Below are 20192 nucleotides of genomic sequence, written 5' to 3'. Positions count from 1 at the left end.
CCTTTTGGTGCACCATGTACCATGATTGAACCTGACGGGAAGTTTGGTGCCAAAGCTATCGAAGGTTACTTCCTTGGGTATGCTACTCCTAATCTGCGAGTATGGAACCTGACTACCAAGAAGATTGAAGAGTGGGGTGAAGTAAAAGTTCAAAGATATTCTAATCCACCGAAGCCTTCTGGAGATCCATGGATGTTCGATTATGATGGTCTTTTCGACTCATTCAATCTGCCGACATTTGATGATGACCATGCAATTGCTCAAATGTTGTCTGAAAGCGAGAATGCGACTGGCTCTCAGTTAGTTCGCCCAATCATTGTTGACTCACAAGCATCTTCTTCTGTCAACAATCTCGTTTCAAATGAGGTGTTTAATAATGCTGTCGACTACAATTTGTCATCGGAAGATGAGGAGTATGTTGATGCAAATGATGGTGAAGCACCGCATCCGGTTCAAGGTACTTCAGAAGCAACGGATCCAGTGTTTGCGCCAATTGTCCAAGAAGAAAATGCATCATCTTCTACAACTCAACAGCTTCAGAATGATATCGGGAATTTAAATATCAATAACTTGATGACCAATGTTGAAATTCCTCCAGTTCCTGAAAACCGAATTCATAACATTCATCCTCAGCAGAATATTATAGGTGATGTTCTCAGTGGTGTAAGGACAAGAAATCAAATCAGAAATAACGAAAATGCTGGCTTGTATGCTGAGATACGAGAATCGGGACAACAAAATGATTGGTCTTTCGCCTGCTATATTAGCCAAGAAGAGCCTAGATCTTGGAAGGAGGCATTGAAAGATAATTCCTGGGTGGAAGCAATGCAGGAAGAACTGCAACAATTCCAGAAGCTAGGTGTCTGGAAACTCGTAGAGAAACCTGCTGGTTACAAGAAGATTGGTACCCGTTGGGTGTTTAAATGCAAAAAGGATGACCGCGGAGTTGTTATCCGGAACAAAGCACGTTTAGTCGTTCAAGGTTTTCGTCAGATTGAGGGGATCGACTACAACGAAGTGTATGCACCTGTTGCACGTCTGGAAGCAATTCAGATCTTTCTGGCTTATGCCTCATTCAAAGGATTCAAGGTTTACCAGATGGACGTCAAAAGTGCATTCTTACATGGTGTGGTTGAAGAAGAAGTGTACGTCGAACAACCTCCAGGTTTTGAAGATCCTATTCATCCCGATCGGGTTTGGTTGCTTAACAAAGCTCTCTATGGTCTTCATCAAGCACCGCGAGCTTGGTATGCAACCTTATCTAATTACTTGCTGGAGAACGGTTTTCGAAGGGGTCTTATCGACTGTACTCTTTTCATCAAAGAACAAGATGGAGATCTTCTTCTGGTACAGGTATACGTCGATGATATTATTTTTGGTTCTACTAATGATGTCTTGTGTAGGAATTTCGAGCGCATTATGCAGGATAAATTCGAGATGAGTGCTATGGGGGAAATGACCTTCTTTTTGGGCCTACAAGTACAACAAACGGAGTCTGGGATATTCATTCATCAGACTAAATATGTTGGCGACATCTTGAGCCGGTTCCAGATGTCTGATGCAACGCCCATTGGTACCCCATTGCCACAAAATCACGGAATTACTCCAGACTTGAAGGGTGAAGCTGTTAACCCCTCATATTACCGCGCAATGATCGGATCTCTTATGTACCTCACAGCATCAAGGCCAGATATAATGTACCCAACGTGCCTGCTTGCCAGATATCAAGTTAACCCGAAGGCCTCACATCTTGCAGCTGTAAAAAGGATTTTTCGTTATTTGAAGGGTTGTCCTGACACCGGTCTATGGTACCCTAGGGATAATAACTTTGACTTGATCGCTTTCAGTGATTCTGATTTTGGCGGATGCAAAATCGACGGCAAATCCACAACGGCTGGATGTCAGTTCTTAGGAATCGCCTAGTCACATGGCAGTGCAAGAAGCAAACGTGTGTCGCTACTTCAACATGCGAAGCTGAATACATTGTTGCCTCAAGTTGTTGCTCCCAAGTCCTTTGGATCCAACAACAATTACGCGACTACGGTTTTGAATTCCTAACTACTCCTATTTACGTTGATAATTCTGCTGCATTACAGATCACTAGAAATCCTGTGCAGCACTCAAAGACCAAACACATCGATATTAAATATCACTTCATACGTGATTGCTTTGATAAAAGGCTAATCGATGTTGTTAAGGTCCACACCGATGACCAACGTGCCGACCTATTTACCAAAGCGTTTGACAAATCAAGATTTGACTTTTTATTATTGGTAAACGACATTAAGGTCAAGCAAGAGTAAACCAACATCGGAAAATCATTTTTGTAAATACCTTTGTGTTTTAAATTTGTCTTAGTTTATTGATTTTAGGGGGAGTAAATCCAAAAATCTGAAAATCCAAAAACATCGAAAAATTTCAAAAACACAAAAACAATAGAAAAACAAAAATGAGTTTCCTGGCGAGCAAAAGAGAAAATGATAGTACATCAGTGGTCTATCCAAACCTCTTTAAACCTTAAATGAAAAACGATAAGCAGCTCTATATAAGATGTATCGGTAGGCTCACAATCATTTTAAAGTGTGCAGGGTGATATAAATCTTAAATCGACTGAAGATCAGGTGGGAACGATTCATTGGCATATGGTCTTAGTACCGAAATTTCATTTGAGAGATTGCCGAGGTTCTGAGATATTCGGTCTTTATGCTGCTTATCATCTGGGTATCATGGTTGTATCTTTTACCGAAAAATAACGGGGACGCAAGTCTAGATCTTCCATGATACTATACATACGTGTACATACTGCATTCGACCTCAATAAGTGATAAACAATCACATGTCCAAACAAATAAGCGATAAAATATCACATTTATCCGGGAGTCAAGTTCGTCTCTCTGCTGTACGGAAGTACTGACCTGTTCACGAACTTGCTCCTGTGCCCTCATGCATATGAAAATTAAGTTCCTCATCAATAAGTGATTCTATCACATAGGGCTTGTTTTCAAATCAAAATAAGTGAGAATCTCACATCATATACGGTCAAACAGATGATAATCGGTATACTCACCGGTAAGATGAATTCTCGTGCATACCTTGATACGGGAATGTGTCGTGATGTGGATGAACACCGGTCGGTAAGTATAAATCATACCTCAACGTATCCCCTCGCCATGATTACATCTGATAAGTTGAGCTTATGTGGACAACAATACCGATAATTGTTATAGGATGCTTATCTTAATGTTAACTAACTGAACAAAGAGAGTGTTTTGGCTTGACCGTGCACTGATATGATTCTCTTACCCTCGAAACTCGCAAAAAGAATGTATGTATATATTTATTTACTGCTTTCAGTCTTTACATTTAAAAAAAAAATCAAAAATACCAAAAAGATTTTAGGTGTGTTTTAATATAAACTTTATAAAAGCCAAAAAGATTTCATTTCTATTTTATTTTCGATCGTACGATGTTGGAACTCGAGTCTTCGTTGCCTGAAACCTGAATGAAAACCGAATTGACTAAATCTTCATAAACGGTCGAAATTTGCAAGTTTTGAAAGTTCGAAACTAAAACTGACAAATTTACTAAACTTTCAAACTGTCGGACGGTGTTTGATTGTGACATGGTCATTCGTGTGTCGTTTGTTTATATAAACTATATTCCAAGCATTTGTTCTCATTACGCGTTTAGATTTCTTGCATGTGCAGATTCTAAAGGCAAGGAGAACATGGTCGATGACAAGCTTCGGAATGAAGACACGACGTGAAGGCCCTCAAAAGATGAAAATGATCGAGTTGCCGCTGACCATCATCAACACCACAAGGATCTCAAGCTATAAGGATCAAGTCTTTCACGAGCATAACTCAAGGGGGAGCTTATGTTAAGGGGGAGTTTGTCAACACACTTCCTACATGAAACGGGGAGTTTGTTGATACACTTTCTGCTTTCAAGACGTGAAGACTTTGAAGATCCTCCGACATTGAAGACTTGAAAAGACGTCAGAGACTTGAAGATACGAAGATCGAGACAAAGCTACAGCCAAGGGGGAGTTTATTGGTGCACTTGTGTCTGTACTTTGTCTGTATTTTGTCATGATACAAAACGATGTCTTTTGTTAGTCTGGGTTACGTCTTAGGTTTGTTAATATGTGTGTTTGATGTAAGTTTGACCAAGTCAACCATCCTCCTGGTTTGACTTGGCCAAACAGTTAGAACATGGTTGTAACATGTTTTGTGTCGAAGGATGAGTCATCGAAGGATTGTTTAGATCCTTCGATGAGCTCGAAAGATAAACCTTCGATGGATGTTGATGGACCTCGAAGGATATCATCCTTCGAGGTATATATGGATCCTTCGATAGGTTTCAGATCGATAGATGATCCTTCGACCAGTCTATCTGATCCTTCGACCAGACGAGCTGTGATGGGTATATATATACTCATGTAATGTGTTCACTTCATTAGGAGTGTAAGTGAGAAAGTGTGAGTGAACTTAGTCTTGTGGAGAGCGTATTTTCAGTTTGGTCAAGGGCTGTAACCGTGTCCACTGAAATACAAGAGAAAACTTTGATATCTTGTGTGTCTACCTTTCTCTTTGTAGCTTGTGTTCTCATATAAACTACCGGTTTGCATTCTAGCTTGGATTCCGCACTTGCTAGTGTGTTATACATAACAAGGATAAGGTTTAACCTCAACCTCCAGGGGACCTACAGGGAGCACCCCAAGGTGAAAAGCTAGGACGGATAAAGCCTTTGTCAGAAAGCTCTTGAAGCTGCTTAGACAACTCTTGCATCTCAGACGGTGCAAGACGATATGGAGCCCTGGCAATAGGATTTGCACCAGGTACAAGATCAAGACGGAACTCGACTTGGCGTGCTGGAGGTAGACCAGGCAACTCTTCAGGAAACAACTCCGGATAATCCCAAACAACAGGAATATCTTGCATAGACTTACCTTGGCCTTTATCTGCTGTAACATGTGCCAAGAAGGCCACATAGTTCTTTCGCAGATACTTCCGAGCTTGAAAACAAGACATAAGCTTGAGGCTACTAGCAGGTTTTTCACCACGAACCTGTAGTATCTCACCTGATGAAAGCGGCACACGAACGATCTTCTCAAAACACACTACCTCTGCGCGATGCTTAGCTAACCAATCCGTACCCACAATAATGTCGAAGCTTCCAAGTTGCATAGGCGTGAGGTCAATAGGAAAAAGATGGTCGTTAAGGTTCAACTGGCAGTTGCGCAGAACAGAATCAAGAACAACGGGTTCACCATTCGCAACTTCGACCGTCAAAGGCTTACCTAGTTTCGTTCTAGACACGCGAAGCAATGGCTCAAAAGACAATGACACGAAACTCTTATCGGCCCCTGAATCAAAAAGAACAGACGCAGGTTGATTATTAACAAAGAACGTACCGTTCACCACTTCGTTGTCTGCTTGCGCCTCAACAGCATTCATGTTAAAAGCTTGTCCACGAGCCTGAGCTTGAACCGGGTTCGCATTCACCAATCTTGGACACTGATTACGGTAGTGGGTCAGATCCCCACAGTTGTAACAAGAACCTGGTGGGAAGTGAGGTCGTGCTGCTTGACCTTGTTGCTGAGCAAGAGGCTGAGCAACTTGTTGAGCCGGGTTCTGAGCTGCCCGATTCAAATTTGCAGGAATGCGGCAGGTGGCAGCAAGATGACCAGGTCTTCCGCAGTTAGTGCATTGACGGCACTGAAGATGTCGCTGGTGATGGCCGTTACACCTGTTGCACAATGGCGCGTTGCCAAGATAAGGCCTCTTGGCAGGTTGTTGTGCAGGCTGATTTTGCGCAGTTTGAGCCTGTGTAGTAACGGCATAGGTTTGTGAAGCCTTCCGCTTCCTAGACCCCTTCGAAGAACCCGCATCACTCCCCTTCTTGTTTTTACCTTTCTTGCTATCCTTCTTGTCAGAATCCTGCTTCTTACCCTTCTTGTCACCCTTTCTATGCAACTTACCCTTTCGAATCTGCGACTCAGTCAACGTTGCAGATAGTTCGATTGCCTGACAAACAGTGGTAGGTTTACTACCAGTAACTATGTCTTGCACAGAGTCAGGTAGACCATCGATGTATCTCTCGATAGCCTTGTCGAGTGGGGTGACCATTGTTGGGCATAATAAACTCAACTCTTCGTACCTGTCAGTATATGCCCGGTGCTCGCCACTAAACTGCTTTAGATCGTCAAACTCCCTTTCCAGCGCTCGTATTTCATGACGAGGACAAAACTCACTCATCATGAGAGTCCTTAACTCAGCCCATGTTTGTGCTAAAGCAACTTCAGCACCACGATCTCTCATAACCCCGTTCCACCATGTCCACGCCCTCTTCTGAAAAACACTAGAAGCAAACTCGACTTTGAGATTATCTGTGACAACTCGTACTTTAGACTTACCTTGTATGACGTCGTATGATTACGTGAACTATATTGTTTATATGAATGCATGATATAAATGTTATGTGCTACATGTGTTACGTATATGTATGAATAATTACAAACAAAACAAACCATATAACACCACTCGACCGCACAAGCCCTTTTGGGTTACACCTTGCAGTTGGACCCTTAGGGATAACCGAATGGGCTCGGCCCACTCCCTCTATGCGCAAACAACTATAGGGATTTGGTTATTTCTCAATTGTTACAACACAACATCAAAAACACAAAACCCTAGCTAAACTCTCTCTCTCCCTCTCGTTCGCGAACCCAAGACGACAAGCATATTCCCGATCGGACACCATTCTTAATCGGATCACCTCTTCTTAATCGGTTAGTGTTTAATTGTGATTTTGTGATTTAATCGAATGTGTGTTGATCGGATCGTTTGTTAACCGGCCGGATATTGCTTGTATGATAATTGGATAGTTGTTAATCGGCCGGATGATGTCATGATGTTAATATGATTGATCGATTCAGTTAGTATGATTGTTTGATTTGATTGCTGTTGAACGATTCGTGTAATGATAACCGGCCGAACAGATTTGCTAATCGGCCGGACATAGATGTTAATCGGCCGTTATGAATTGATATATGTTCGGATGGATCAATGGGATTTGATAAGTCGGTCGGCCGTGTTATGTGTGTGAACGATTCGGTTTGTATAATTGATTGATTGTATTCGATGTTTTGTTATAATAGAATTGCATGATAATGATATAGGGCCGGTTCGATTATATTATTATGCTTGGTCGGATTGAATATTATGATACATGGTCGTACAAATAGCTCATGATTTTGGATTAGGGTTCATAGGGATTTAAGGATAAATTGCCTGTTTGATCTAAACCCATCATGTGTTGAAACGGATTAGTGTTATTGTAAATATGGAAACTTTGGTATGATTGTAACCGATGTGCATATAATCTGGATATGTTAACTATTCGCACACACTAATCTGATAGCACAAGCTAGCTGGACCGCACGAGCAGGAACTGCTAATCCGGACGGATTGGCAATCGCACGAACTGTCAATCCGGACGAATCAACGGTCCGCACGAGCTAAACTGTTCAACCGCACGAACCAACAGTCCGCACGAACTGACTGTCCGCACGGACTGACGAACCAAATGAATCGGACGGATGGTCACCCGCACGGATTGACCATCCGGACGGACTGCTAAATCGCATGAACTGTCACCCGGATGAGTGTCACTCGTACGGATTTCCATCCGGATGGACCAGTGGCCATCCGCACGAAATGCCACCCGCACGGAATGCCCATCCGGACGGATGGGTTACCACTCGCACGATTTGATTAGTTTTGTTTGGGCCATGATTTGTATGCTTGCAACTTGTTTACTCTGTGTAACCCTACGTGCTATACGTGAATCGAACCTGACTTGAATAAATGCATGATAGGACGTGATTGACCATTACTTGCTACCTGTTCACTTGTGTATCTGCCGAGCAAACCAAGGTGAGTTCACACAGCCAAGGCATGGGATTCCCGGGTTGGGAATTGGGTTGGATATGTTGAATGTGGAATGATTACTCGTACTTACGCATTTCTCTAGACTATAGACCATCGTCCTCAGGTTAGTCAGGACACGTTACGTAAAGCCTACGTAACCCAGATTATTTGCCATATGTCTCCCGGGTCGGGAGGACACGTTACGTAAAGCCTACGTAACCCAATACCATTCACTGGCTTCCAGGTCGGAAGGCCACGCTGCGTAAAGCCTACGTAGCCCCCACGCGTACCACTGTCCTCGGGGAAGGGCACGCCACGTAAAGCCTACGTGACCCTGTACGTTTTCCTGTTCTCGGTAAAGAAGAACACATGGTCGGAAGTTAGTCTAGTAAGTACCGTTAATGAGAAGCCCTCATTAGCCAGGATAAACATGGGAAGCCCCCACCTTTAGTACACACTAGTATGGGAAGCCCCCACTAGCTATACTTATGCATTATGTTATGAACTTACTTTCTGTGAACTCGCTCAACTAGTTTGTTGATTATTTGCTGCATGCCTTGCAGGACCTTAGGTACTGATGGAGCTTGCACAAGGAGGAGCAGGTCGTTGTGGGATTTGGGTTCATGAACGTTAATCGAACTTATAATTATTTTGAGATTACATACTATGCTTCCGCTATTTAAACGATGATTGGTTTTGGAACATCAATTCATGTCATGATGGTTTACATTAATTACTTTTATTATTAAATGCTATGTTTGATATGATTGAGGGCTTGATCCTGGTCATGTCACGCCTCCAAGCGGTGGTACTCCGCGGGTGGATTTTGGGGGGTGTGACAGATTGGTATCAGAGCCATTGGTTATAGAGAACTTGGTTTTAATATGGGAAAACGTTTTTATTAAAACCGGACTATAACCAGAACAGTGCTCTCAACGATCCACAACGACGCTTCGCTCCACGTGCAAGACTCGACATCCTAGGTAATAAGGTTATGTTTATGTCCTGTTTGCTAGAATTGCTTAGAACTTTGCTCGCATTACGCTTAGATACACATGCTTTGATTACATGAGAACACCTATATGCCTATACTTTTCTGTCATCGCCCTATTCGCGAACCATTCTTACCTATGCTACTTGTTACAATGAAGATCATGTCTGGAAGAATCAACATGACACAAGCCCAGCTAGAGGCTCTCGTTCAAGCCCAAGTCACAGCGGCACTTGCGGCTGCTCAAGCAGGTAGGATAACCTGTAGTTATAACTTATGCTAGGATCTTTAGATCCTACACTCCTAAACTAGCTTTTGTATTTAAACTTTGCCCTACTCGTACACAATAGGTCAACACGCGCAGCAGCCTGTCTGCACATTTAAGAATTTCATGGACTGTCGTCCGAACACCTTCAGCGGCACGGAAGGAGCAGTGGGACTACTCCACTGGTTCGAGAAGCTAGAATCAGTCTTTAAAATGTGCGGGTGCCCCGAAGCTCGCAAGGTCAAGTTTGCTACTGGCACTTTGGAAGGAATAGCGTTAACTTGGTGGAACGCCCAAGTCCAGATCTTAGGGTTGGCAGCTGCTAACGCCACCCCATGGAACGACTTTAAGGAACTCATCAAGCGTGAGTATTGCACGCGGGAAGACATACACAAGCTGGAAGACGAGCTTTATAACTTGAAAATGGTTGGATCGGAAATCGAAGCGTATACCAAACGGTCCAATGAGCTGGCCGTTCTGTGTCCTACTATGGTGGACCCTCCATACAAGCGCATTGAGTTGTATCTCAAGGGATTGGCGCCAGAGATTCAGAGCCACGTGACGTCGGCTAACCTCGAAAACATCCAGGAAATCCAGCGCCTTGCTCATCGCATCACTGATCAGGCAGTGGATCAGAATAAACTGCCCAAGCGTGTTAACGCTACTGCTAACGTCACCACCTCAGTTACTCCTGCTACATCTGGTGACAGTAAAAGAAAATGGGATGGGGATTCCAGCAAAGGTTCAGCATCTGTTCAGCCACAAGCTCAGCAGCAGAAGATCGATCACTATCAGAGTCCCAGTCAGCAATCCTCTAGTGGTCACAGACAGAGGAGATATCAGGGTAGTCAACCCAGGTGCCACAACTGCAACAGGCATCACCACGGCCCATGTAACAAGGGTCGCTGTCAAAGGTGTCTTAAGATGGGTCACGAGGCCAAAGACTGTAGGAGCCCTCGTCCTGCAAATCAGAATCAGCAGCAGCAACAACCCGCTCCACAGAACCAGCAGCAGCAGCAGCAGCCACAGCGTGGAAACCGGGGATGTTTCCAGTGTGGGGCTGAAGGTCACTTCAAACGCGATTGCCCTCAGTTGAACCAGAATCGCAACAACAATAACCAGGGCAACGGGAACAACAACGGTGGGAACAACAACAACGGCAATGAAGCTCGTGGTCGCGCTTTTGTTCTAGGTCGAGGCGACGCAGTGAACGATCCCAACGTTGTCATGGGTAAGTTTCTCCTCGACAATATTTACGTTACTGTTTTATTTGATTCGGGTGCGGATACGAGCTATATGTCTGTGAAAATGTGTCAACTGCTAAAACGTGCACCAACACTTTTACCCACCAAACATGTAGTAGAGTTAGCTAACGGTAAAAGTCTAGAAGCCACGCACGTAGTTCAGGGTTGTAATCTTATCCTAGCTGGCCACGCCTTCTCTATTGATCTCATTCCCATAGTTTTGGGAAGTTTCGACGTCGTGATTGGGATGGATTGGCTTTCCCAACACCAGGCAGAAATCTTATGCAGCGAAAAGGTTATTCGCATTCCTCGTTCGGGTCAGGAACCTCTAGAAGTTCAAGGCGACAAGAGTGGTGCAGTGGTTGGCATCATCTCTTTCTTGAAGGCTCAGAAGTGCTTACGTAAAGGTCACGCAGCCATTCTGGCTCTCGTTACAGACGCTTCAGCAAAGGAAAGGAAACTGGAAGAAATACCCGTTGTACGTGACTATCCTCAGGTGTTCCCTGAAGACTTACCTGGATTACCGCCTCACCGTCAGGTCGAATTTCAGATCGAGCTCGCTCCAGGAGCAGCACCCATAGCTCGCGCACCATATCGTCTAGCTCCATCAGAATTGGAGGAACTGTCAAAGCAGCTACAAGAGCTCTTGGAAAAGGGCTTCATTCGTCCAAGCTCTTCGCCTTGGGGAGCTCCAGTACTTTTCGTGAAAAAGAAGGACGGTACGTTTAGGATGTGCATCGACTACCGTGAACTCAACAAGGTGACGGTGAAGAACTGTTATCCTCTTCCACGCATAGACGACTTATTCGTCCAGTTGCAAGGGTCGTGCTACTATTCGAAGATAGACTTAAGGTCTGGGTACCATCAGTTGAGAGTCCGGGATGAGGACGTCTCCAAGACAGCCTTCAGAACTCGTTACGGTCACTACGAGTTTCTCGTCATGCCATTCGGGTTAACGAACGCGCCTGCTGTATTTATGGATCTTATGAACAGGGTCTGCAAACCCTATCTTGACAAGTTCGTCATAGTATTCATCGACGACATCCTGATTTACTCCAAGAGTCAGGAGGAACACGAGCAGCATCTTCGTCTTATTTTGGAACTCCTTCGGAAGGAACAGCTGTACGCCAAACTTTCTAAATGCGACTTCTGGCTTCGTGAAGTCCACTTCTTAGGCCACGTAGTGAACAAGGATGGGATCCATGTTGATCCATCCAAGGTAGATTCGATCAGGAACTGGCCTGCACCGCGTACACCGACAGAGATACGCCAATTCTTGGGTCTGGCAGGTTACTACAGACGGTTTATCAAGGATTTCTCGAAGATTGCTCAGCCGCTTACGTTACTGACACAGAAGGGTGTTACCTATCGCTGGGGAGAGCCCCAGGAGACCGCTTTTCAGCACCTAAAGGATAGACTTTGCAGTGCACCTATCCTCTCATTGCCAGAGGGCACAGACGACTTCGTGGTTTATTGTGATGCATCCATTCGGGGACTTGGATGTGTGTTAATGCAGCGCGACAAGGTTATCGCTTACGCCTCTCGTCAACTCAAGATTCATGAACGGAACTACACGACGCACGACTTAGAGCTGGGAGCTGTTGTATTCGCGCTTAAAATATGGCGACACTACCTGTACGGTACCAGGTGCACGATTTACACCGATCACAGGAGTCTCGAGCATATCCTTAAGCAGAAGGATCTGAATATGCGTCAACGACGATGGGTTGAGTTACTTAACGATTACGAATGCGCTATCAAGTATCATCCAGGCAAAGCAAATGTTGTGGCTGATGCCCTTAGTCGAAAGGACACTTTACCACGGCGCGTGCGAGCGCTACAGCTTACGATTCAGTCTAGCCTTCCTGCTCAGATACGAGCTGCTCAGACAGAAGCACTGAAGCCCGAAAACGTCAAGGCTGAAGCCTTACGCGGCTCACGACAACAGATGGAACAGAAGGCGGACGGCGCCTATTATGTAACGGGCCGGATTTGGGTCCCTCTTTATGGCGGTTTACGCGAACTTGTAATGGATGAAGCTCACAAGTCTCGCTATTCGGTACATCCAGGGTCGGATAAAATGTACCACGACATCAGCACTACTTATTGGTGGCCTAGTATGAAGGCCCACATCGCTACGTACGTTGGAAAATGCTTGACCTGTGCGAGAGTCAAGGTCGAATATCAGAAACCAGCTGGTCTACTTCAGCAGCCTAAGATACCGCAATGGAAATGGGAAGAAATTTCCATGGATTTTGTCACAAGCTTACCTAGATCCCAGCGTGGGAACGATACGATATGGGTGATAGTTGATCGACTCACCAAGTCTGCACACTTCCTACCTATAAAGGAAACGGATAAGTTCTCCACACTCGCAGACGTTTACCTTAAGGAAGTTGTTTCGAGGCACGGAGTGCCCACATCTATCATTTCGGATCGCGATGCACGATTCACGTCAGAACTATGGCAAGCGATGCATAAATCTTTCGGCTCACGATTAGACATGAGCACAGCATACCACCCTCAGACGGATGGGCAGTCTGAGCGAACGATCCAAACGCTTGAAGACATGCTTCGGGCATGCGTTATCGATTTCGGCAACGGCTGGGAAAAGCATCTCCCTTTGGTGGAGTTCTCGTATAATAATAGTTATCACACCAGCATTCAAGCCGCTCCATTCGAGGCATTGTACGGGCGTAAATGCCGGTCACCTCTCTGTTGGGCAGAGGTGGGGGATAGTCAGATCACGGGTCCAGAGATTGTAGTGGACGCCACAGAAAAGATTGCACAGATACGACAACGCATGGCGGCAGCACGAGACCGTCAGAAAGCCTACGCGGACAAGCGTAGAAAGCCATTGGAATTTGAGGTCGGGGACCGGGTGCTATTGAAAGTCTCACCCTGGAAGGGTGTGGTACGTTTTGGCAAACGGGGCAAACTGAATCCGCGATACGTCGGACCATTCGAAATTATAGAAAAGATTGGCAAGGTAGCCTACAAGTTGAATTTACCAGCTGAACTCGGGGCAGTTCACAATGTCTTTCATGTATCGAACTTAAAGAAGTGCCTATCAGATGAAAATCTCATCATTCCTTTTAAGGAACTCACTATCGACGAGCGGTTGCAGTTCGTTGAGGAACCAGTGGAAATCACGGACCGGGATGTGAAGGTCCTCAAACACAAGAGAATCCCTCTTGTTCGAGTTCGTTGGAACTCCAAACGTGGCCCAGAGTACACCTGGGAACGCGAAGACAGGATGACAGAAAAGTACCCCCAGTTATTCGAAACTAATGCTACCACTGTTGAGGCTGAAGCTACTACTTCGGAATTTCGGGACGAAATTCCAGATCAACGGGGGGAGGATGTGACACCCCAGGAAAATCAGTGAACAGTTCAGTTTACCTAGCTTCCTCAGTGAGTGCGTACCAAATTTCGGGACGAAATTTCCAATTAGTTGGGGATAATGTGACAACTCGTACTTTAGACTTACCTTGTATGACGTCGTATGATTACGTGAACTATATTGTTTATATGAATGCATGATATAAATGTTATGTGCTACATGTGTTACGTATATGTATGAATAATTACAAACAAAACAAACCATATAACACCACTCGACCGCACAAGCCCTTTTGGGTTACACCTTGCAGTTGGACCCTTAGGGATAACCGAATGGGCTCGGCCCACTCCCTCTATGCGCAAACAACTATAGGGATTTGGTTATTTCTCAATTGTTACAACACAACATCAAAAACACAAAACCCTAGCTAAACTCTCTCTCTCCCTCTCGTTCGCGAACCCAAGACGACAAGCATATTCCCGATCGGACACCATTCTTAATCGGATCACCTCTTCTTAATCGGTTAGTGTTTAATTGTGATTTTGTGATTTAATCGAATGTGTGTTGATCGGATCGTTTGTTAACCGGCCGGATATTGCTTGTATGATAATTGGATAGTTGTTAATCGGCCGGATGATGTCATGATGTTAATATGATTGATCGATTCAGTTAGTATGATTGTTTGATTTGATTGCTGTTGAACGATTCGTGTAATGATAACCGGCCGAACAGATTTGCTAATCGGCCGGACATAGATGTTAATCGGCCGTTATGAATTGATATATGTTCGGATGGATCAATGGGATTTGATAAGTCGGTCGGCCGTGTTATGTGTGTGAACGATTCGGTTTGTATAATTGATTGATTGTATTCGATGTTTTGTTATAATAGAATTGCATGATAATGATATAGGGCCGGTTCGATTATATTATTATGCTTGGTCGGATTGAATATTATGATACATGTTCGTACAAATAGCTCATGATTTTGGATTAGGGTTCATAGGGATTTAAGGATAAATTGCCTGTTTGATCTAAACCCATCATGTGTTGAAACGGATTAGTGTTATTGTAAATATGGAAACTTTGGTATGATTGTAACCGATGTGCATATAATCTGGATATGTTAACTATTCGCACACACTAATCTGATAGCACAAGCTAGCTGGACCGCACGAGCAGGAACTGCTAATCCGGACGGATTGGCAATCGCACGAACTGTCAATCCGGACGAATCAACGGTCCGCACGAGCTAAACTGTTCAACCGCACGAACCAACAGTCCGCACGAACTGACTGTCCGCACGGACTGACGAACCAAATGAATCGGACGGATGGTCACCCGCACGGATTGACCATCCGGACGGACTGCTAAATCGCATGAACTGTCACCCGGATGAGTGTCACTCGTACGGATTTCCATCCGGATGGACCAGTGGCCATCCGCACGAAATGCCACCCGCACGGAATGCCCATCCGGACGGATGGGTTACCACTCGCACGATTTGATTAGTTTTGTTTGGGCCATGATTTGTATGCTTGCAACTTGTTTACTCTGTGTAACCCTACGTGCTATACGTGAATCGAACCTGACTTGAATAAATGCATGATAGGACGTGATTGACCATTACTTGCTACCTGTTCACTTGTGTATCTGCCGAGCAAACCAAGGTGAGTTCACACAGCCAAGGCATGGGATTCCCGGGTTGGGAATTGGGTTGGATATGTTGAATGTGGAATGATTACTCGTACTTACGCATTTCTCTAGACTATAGACCATCGTCCTCAGGTTAGTCAGGACACGTTACGTAAAGCCTACGTAACCCAGATTATTTGCCATATGTCTCCCGGGTCGGGAGGACACGTTACGTAAAGCCTACGTAACCCAATACCATTCACTGGCTTCCAGGTCGGAAGGCCACGCTGCGTAAAGCCTACGTAGCCCCCACGCGTACCACTGTCCTCGGGGAAGGGCACGCCACGTAAAGCCTACGTGACCCTGTACGTTTTCCTGTTCTCGGTAAAGAAGAACACATGGTCGGAAGTTAGTCTAGTAAGTACCGTTAATGAGAAGCCCTCATTAGCCAGGATAAACATGGGAAGCCCCCACCTTTAGTACACACTAGTATGGGAAGCCCCCACTAGCTATACTTATGCATTATGTTATGAACTTACTTTCTGTGAACTCGCTCAACTAGTTTGTTGATTATTTGCTGCATGCCTTGCAGGACCTTAGGTACTGATGGAGCTTGCACAAGGAGGAGCAGGTCGTTGTGGGATTTGGGTTCATGAACGTTAATCGAACTTATAATTATTTTGAGATTACATACTATGCTTCCGCTATTTAAACGATGATTGGTTTTGGAACATCAATTCATGTCATGATGGTTTACATTAATTACTTTTATTATTAAATGCTATGTTTGATATGATTGAGGGCTTGATCCTGGTCATGTCACGCCTCCAAGCGGTGGTACTCCGCGGGTGGATTTTGGGGGGTGTGACATTATCAGGACACTAAACATGACGAAAAGTATTCTCAATGCTCTCAAACCATTGAAGGAGCCCAGTTGCCCCCTCAGTACCACTGAACTTGAGTGGTTTAGCCGAATTGAAGCTCTTGAAGTTACAAGGAGCATTCTGATTGATGTTGGCTTGGTTAAACTGAGCAATAAGATTCGGGAACGCAGCAGCCATATGTTGTGCGATGATTTCTGCCAGTTCGACATTAGGTAGCTGATTTTCGCGTCGAGGAGGCATGCTAAAAAGAGGAAAACATGAGAGGAAACGAGTGAGATGATTAGATGAAAAGAACGAGATGAAACAAAATCAACAAAGCAAGGATGGTGGTCATTCGTCCGTATCACAAAGCAAACAAATGACACACAGTGACTAATCAAAGTAAATGGGTCCATAAATAATGCTTAGCAAAGACAAGCTCGCCTATAAGTGAACACTCACCCCAGGAGTTCCATGGTAAGAGTGACTTGTTCGATTATGTGGATTTGTACGAACACTCTAGCCTTAGACAGAAAACCCAGGGTACAGGCATTCACCCTTCCAGTTTGCACGTGTTCACATTATTTAGAACCCAAAACTTTGACAAGATTTTGAAAACTTAGAAGGCACAAGGCCAAAAGAATCATTAAAACAAATGATAAATTTTCAAAATCAATTTGAAAAATCAAAAGGGTTCAAAACCATATAATAAATCATTTGAAAACAGAGGATTGTTTTTCAAAAATCGTTTTAGAAAACTGGGTTCTTGTTTTAGCGATCATCTAAGGATAGGTGAAGTGCATGTTTTAAGATCTAAACACAAGACTACTTGTGTTGGGGTCCTAGAAAGGTTATAGTCTAGGTCAAAGCATTACTAATAACCTAATTCCCTATAACCATTGGCTCTGATACCAACTCTTCTGTCACACCCCGACCACGTAAAACATCAAATCATGGTGGAAACGTCGGGGAGTGTTGTAACAGAATTATTGTTCCACAACCATGGTAATTAAAATAATATTTTATTCATTGCCCAAGGGTGGAATACATTGTTTCAAACGAGAACCCACAAGTCACATTGTCTTAAGATAGAAGAAAACAAAAGTACATGACATAATTAAACTAAGTCTAGCTCCATTTTATATCACTAAGGCCCAAGTCCACCCTAGCGTGTCACGAACGTCCTATGCATTAGCTCCTGAAACACATGTGAAAATAGGTACGTCAGCATAAAAATGCCTGTGAGATACATAGGTTTTGTGAAAATAGGATTCATGACTTGGGTTTAAGAAAATGTTTATTGAAAACTTGTCATGAATCCATTTTGGTTATAAAATGTTTGAAAAGTGATAACAAATCAGTTAATATGTATGTATATAAAAGAATGATGTATGGTTAAAAGAATAACCAAGTAAAAATAAGTTGTCTGAAATAAATTGTTTTGAAAAACGAAGTCTTATGAAAAATATGTTATTTTCAAAAATGTATAAGTCCAAAATCGAATGATTTAAATAACGGTATGTCACGTAATACAATACAAGCACTTATATATAGGAAGTACCAGCGGCGTATCCACCATGCTTGTAGCATACTACACACATATCGTTACTTAAGTCACTTAAACAAACCACCAAAGTATATAGTTCATGTTCAAACCAATCATCAAATGTTCTTGTCTAAACCATTGTCAATGTTTAAAACCCAAAATGTAGTCATGTAGTTAAGTATGTGTAAACAAAAGTTATGTATGGTAAGTAACAAAATGAGAATACTTAACCATAAGTAAAAAGGAACAAAACAAATTATTTTGAATAAATCAAAAAGTTATGTTTTGCCAAGTAAAAGCTTGTTTTATTGATACAAACATTTATGTGGTAAGTTAACGCATTACATTCAAGCCTTGAGACAGCAGGATAACCTTAGAGTAAAGGTTATCAAAGTAAAATGTTTTCGGATTCAGTCATTCCTTTCATCCAAACCAACCCAGGATGTTAGGAACGGGATTTGTCAAGTCCTATGGTACCATTACTTACTACCGAGCGGCGTAGCTAATGTTAATGAATGTAGTAAAGAACCGTTTAAGCAAACCAAATGTTATACCAAATGTAAACAAGTTATGTGAAAACAATGTACTAAGTATGCTAAGTAAACATACAAAGCAGAAAAGTCATGAAAAACAATGTGCTAATATGCCATGTAAACATATATCGCAAAGTAATGTAATGTAAATCGATGTGCTAGCATGTTAAGTAAACATACATAGCAAAACATAATGAAATCATGTACTAATAGTGTACTAATGAACATAGCAAGTATAAGTTGTGAAAACATGGAAAGCATGAAAGTAACAAGTAGGCATATGTGTTTCACCCCAAAATGTTTGAAAAACAGTAAAAGAGGGGTTTATGTACTCACTTGAGATTGCTTAGAAGTCGTAGGATAACCACCAAGAAATGCTAGAAGATCACGGAATCAAACGGCACCTATATAGGTATCTACATTAATAAACGGACCTATCGGAGGATCGGGTAGTACGAGGGTTCGTAAACCAAATAAGTATGGGAACTTATGTAATATGGTTTGACAAAGCCTACATACTAAAACGAAACTTATCCTAAGTGCTTTTAACCCGTTACGACCCGTTTAGGTAGCTTATGCTACTTTAACGTGTCGTTTGCGTAAAACGCTTTAGGAAAGCCTAACTAGTCCTATGACAAGTAAGATATGCCTTAACATGCTTAATATTGTTGTTAAATCAGTTTAGATACCAAAAATTATGTTACATAGGTTTAAATGAATTTTTGGCGCAAAAAGGGTATTTTGGTAATTTACCTAAGGCATAAGAACTACTTATCATACAACTACTTAAACGTCGTGACCATAAGGTATAACCTCGGAAGGTTATTCCCTATACAACTATGGTCACCTAAAATGTTTGGTCGGATCCTAAAGATCGACCAAATGGGTCGGGTTCGTAAGCGTAAGCGATTGATTAGATCGCTTACCTTTACGACCCTAAACAAGCACAAATCTAAAAGCGACGAGCTAAACATGCTAGAACATGTTTAGTAATGTTAGAAAACAGGTTTGGTATTAAAACAAACGATTTTAATACCCTAGAGTAGTTTGGTTACAAAATACGCGAGAAAACGCATTTTGGCCGAAACTACGACTCGTCACTGAGCCTAGATAACGTGGTAATCAGTAGGTATAGTCGCTAGGGACTATAACCATCGTGATTACGCTCACGTTATGAAGTTCAAACGAACATCGCGTTGACCATAAACTGGTCAATGCAGAAAGTCAAACACAGTTTGACTTTAACGCTAAAACGAACGAAAAACGCGAAAGAAAACTTACAGAAGGTCCCCGCAAGATTGATATTCCAAGTATTTCTCAGGTATGAAGTGTTCAACACTTCAACTTAGAGAAAATCTCAGAATTCAAGTGGGTTTTGAGCAAGACATGGTTGGGGTATTTATAGGAAACATGGAACCGTTAAGATCGTTTCTTGTTCCCCAACCGTTTAATCTCGGCCCTACACCTCATGCCCACTGAATTACAAACCCATGGGAGCCCATAGGATTGTTAAAAACCAGTTGCAAGTGGTTTTGGGGTGTTAAACAGCTGTAAACAGCTGTTTGCACAATTCTGCTGAACTGGGACATGCTTACGGACCGTAAGCAAGTCCATACGGTCCGTAAGGACCTGGCTTGCTGGCAGAAACTTTCATTAATTGGCAGAACAGGCCCCTGTGTTCCCAAACTTGATTTTTGATGCATTTTGGCACGTTTAAGCCCCGTTAACCCCATTTTAAGGCTCTAAAATGAAGTTAAAGTATAGGGGACTTGAAATATGCTCAAAAATATGCCGGATGTCGGTTCGTTTGGCCGTACGATTGCGTTGTTCGGTTAATTA

This window comes from Helianthus annuus, chromosome 8 (genome assembly GCF_002127325.2).
Source record: "Helianthus annuus cultivar XRQ/B chromosome 8, HanXRQr2.0-SUNRISE, whole genome shotgun sequence".
NCBI classification, from domain to species: domain Eukaryota; kingdom Viridiplantae; phylum Streptophyta; class Magnoliopsida; order Asterales; family Asteraceae; genus Helianthus; species Helianthus annuus.
This window is presented reverse-complemented; position numbering follows the sequence as displayed.